This window comes from Octodon degus, unplaced genomic scaffold (assembly GCF_000260255.1).
Source record: "Octodon degus isolate 3935 unplaced genomic scaffold, OctDeg1.0 scaffold00001, whole genome shotgun sequence".
In the NCBI taxonomy this organism is placed as follows: domain Eukaryota; kingdom Metazoa; phylum Chordata; class Mammalia; order Rodentia; family Octodontidae; genus Octodon; species Octodon degus.
In genome coordinates, this window is record NW_004524577.1 from 2,215,929 (window position 1) to 2,219,629 (window position 3,701).

General features: G+C 46.5%; 1 protein-coding gene and 1 long non-coding RNA gene across 2 annotated transcripts in view; one reads left to right on the plus strand and one right to left on the minus strand.

The window, feature by feature from the left end:
• The window catches only part of Cog7 (component of oligomeric golgi complex 7), a 67,095-nt gene that overhangs the window by 62,615 nt on the left and 779 nt on the right, over positions 1-3,701 (minus strand). The window lies entirely within an intron of this gene.
• LOC111816664 overlaps positions 1-3,701 on the plus strand; it is a 17,873-nt gene that overhangs the window by 2,589 nt on the left and 11,583 nt on the right. The window lies entirely within an intron of this gene.

Consider the following 3,701-nt stretch of genomic DNA (forward strand, 5'->3'; position numbering starts at 1 on the left):
AAATATTAAAAAAAACAATTTTAGGGGCCGGGGAGATGGCTCAGTGGAATAAGTGCTTCCCTGGCAAGTGCAAAGTCCTGGGTTCAATCCCTGGTTCCGCAAAAAAAAAAAAAATTTTATCAAATTTATTCAAGAATCCATGGGTTAAGTAAGAAAGATCCAAAATCTACAACAAATACTGTGAAAGGGAAAGAAACTGCTCAAAAGGAAACAACAGCTGCGATCCATGAAAAGAGAAAAAAGAGAAAAGAAAAAAATACACACACACACACACACACACACGATAGATAAAATAGTTATACTACTGCTTTTAGTTCATTTAAAAAAGGTTTGTGCTTATAGTCTTTGATCAAATATGTATGCATGTATCTTGTAATCTGAATAAGTACTTTCAAGATAACAACACACAATATATTAATCATTGTTAATCTCACTGTATTGTTTTGAACCTCTGTGTCACTGTTTTTGTGGTTTCTCTTCTAAAAGAAAAGAGCTAGGTGTGGTGGCACATACCTGTAATTCTAGCACTCCAGAGGCTGAGGCAGGAGGACTGCTAAAGTAAGCTCAAGGGCAGCCTGGACTGCACAGTGAGACCCTGTCTCAAAAGACAATAAATAAATAAATAATAAAATACAATCCCTGGGTTAAAGTGTCATCTGCCTGAGTGATGCTCAGGGTATCATTAGGTACACTGTCACATGATTAGGCCATCACACCAGAGTTAGAGGAAAAAACAGCAGAAAGCAACCAATGGCTCCAGTGTCGGAGGTGTTCTCACTCAGTAGGAGTGGGTGGGACCCATGATCTGCATTTCTTTTTTCTTTTTTTCGGTGGTACCGAGGATTGAACTCAGGACCTTGTGCTTGCCAGGCAAGCACTTATTCTACTGCGCTATCTCCCCAGCCCTTGATCTGCATTTCTAACACCTCTGACAAGGACTGATGGAGACCAGACAAAGTGCCAGCTGTTCCCTGCTGTCCTACTCAGTGCAGAAGGGTGCATCCACTAACCCTGACCTGCAGCATTGCGCCTGGTCTGTGTATAGCCACCAAATGGTGGGTGCTGTGACACACTCAGGAAGGACATGTGACTGAGCCCTTCAGGGGGTACCCCCAGCAAGGCGATGGCTTTATCCTTAATATTCTAATCTGATGCAGTGTCACAGGCCTGTAACTCCAGCTACTCATATAGGCAGAGGCAGGACGATCACAAGTTCAGGCTGACCTAGAAAACCTAATAAGACCCTGCCTCAAAATGGAAAAAAATTAAGGACGGAGGGAACAGCTATTAAAAGCTCAGCACACAACCAACCAACCCAGGTTCAATCCCTACCACAAAGCAAAACAATCTACAGCCCGCGCCTAAGATGACCTCTCTGGGTTCAGGCCTGAACCAGTATTCTCTACTGCTTACTGAATGACAGTCGGATCAAATCTCTGCACTCCTAAAGGATGCTTTTGGAAAACAGATGCACTATAGTTGGATGACGGCTAAATTAGCAATCCTTAAGGTTTGGTTTATGTGTTGTTCTTGTTTTCTTAATGTGAAGACTTTGGGAAACCACCATGAAATGTGTATTACCTTTCTGTTTGTTAGACTGATTGATAGATGGATTGATTTGGTTTTTGCTTTCCTGTTTTTGTTTTGTTTTGAGACAGGGTCTCACTATGTAAGTCAAGCTAGCTCTGAACTCACTATGGCCATCCCACCCTGAACGCACCCAATCTCATCTGAGCTCACTATGTAGCCCAGGCTGGCCTGCCTCAGCCTCAGCCTTGCTGGGACTACAGGTATATCCCACCACACCTGGCTTCTCTGGGGGTTGTTTTTTTTAATGTATTTGGTACAGGGTTTCACTAAGCAGGCGTGCACCACCATGCAGGTCTTCGTGGCCAGCTTGATATGCCTAGGGGTGGGGCCAGCACAGCATTTGGGACCAGAGATCAAACCCCCGTCCTTACATTTGCTTAGGCAGGTACTACTTAGACATCGGAGCTATCTCTGTGGCCCCATCTCTTTGTATTTTTGATAGAAATTTAAATTTCTAATATCTTTTGGTTTAAAAAAAAAATCTTTCAGATCCAGCAATAATAAAACTTGTGCCTATTATTTCTCGATATTATTTGTGCGGCTGTCTGCACTTAGCATTCCCAGGCTGGTGAGACCAAGTATAGCCACTTGCCTTTCAATGTGCCGTGCCCTCCCCCTTTATGACAGAAGGGCAGCGAAGCTGACTTTAAGAGTCTGGGCTCTGGAACCGTTGCTTGGGTTCAAATCCAGGATCCCAGGGACCAGGAGATGGCTCAGTAGAATAAGCGCTTCCCTGGCAAGTGCAAGGGTCAGAGTTCAATCCCCGATTCCAGGGGGTGGGGGTGGGACCCAGGGATCCCTCAGTCACTAGCAGAATGACAGGGGCAAAGCACTTCTCTCAGCCTGGCTCTAGGACCACACAGCAGGATAACAACCGTCCCTCCTTCTTGGGATTGGTCAGGTTTTCACAGCCCTTCTCACCAAAATGCAGAGCCCTGTTAACACTGTGGCGGGGAGAACCGCCTGCTGGGCTGGGCTGGCCCAAGCTACAGGACACTAGACACTGCCCCGCCCTTCTACTAACTGTCCATCGTGACGACATTTCTCCACAATTCAAAAGGCTCCCACAGACTTCCAAATATTCCCAAGGGAAGTGGGTTCTCAGATCACTCTGTTAATCCCTATAAGGCACTTTGTGCCTGACTTACTGCAAGCCCTCAAATATGTTATTATATTCTTAATATGCTCTGTGTGTGTGTGACACACGAAGTCCTCCTTTTAGGCCCAACATCAGGAAGCCCTGTGTGATTCTCCCAGACCCGCGAGGCCGCACCCTGCTCCCAGCAATCCGCGCTCGGATTCCATCTTGCGCATCACCTGTTCACGGTCTCCCTCCCAGACAGCAAGCTGCAGAAAGATTCACTTTGTCCCCAGTAGGCACCTCCCGAGACAAGCACAGGAGATGCTCCCTAAGTTAGTAAAAGTTGCAAAGCACAAACCAAGCTTCTGCACTGAGCTAATGCCCCATCTGTCCCGGGCCTAAACAATGGGCCTAGCTATAAAACCAGTTCTGTGCAGAACTGCAGGCTTCCGGGGGAGAGTCCGTCAGGCTTTCCCACAGGCCTACGAAGGGCTCCACGCAGTGTTTAGTAAATCAACACAGGGCCAATAAAAGCCAAGAAATTACACGAAATGGCTGTTGGCATACACTGTTCTTTACGGTTAACTACCTTCAACCCAGTTCATCTTCCTCATGTAACATGAAGGAGCTGGGAGATCACGAAGATCCATTAAAATATTTCTTGGACTCGGTCATTTCTACACACCTTTAATGTTGTCGCCAAATATAACGATCAGTTGACTATTATTTAATACTCCCCAAAGTTCCTCCAGCTGGGAGTCTGTTGCTCGCCAGTAATCTCAGCACTTTGGGAGGCTGAGGTGGGAAGATCCCAAGTTCAGCCCTAGCCTGGGCTGAACCTTAGCGACTCAGCCAGAGATTCTGTCTCAAAATGAAAAGGGAAAACAGGCCAGGGTCGCACCGCCTGGGGTCCATCTGGGCTACTCGGTGAGCCCCTGTCTCAAAATCCAAAACTGCAAAAATGGCTTCATTTTACTTCAGTTTGAAAAGCAGATGCTCCAGCCCTGCGGGAGCAGGAACATGGGGGGCC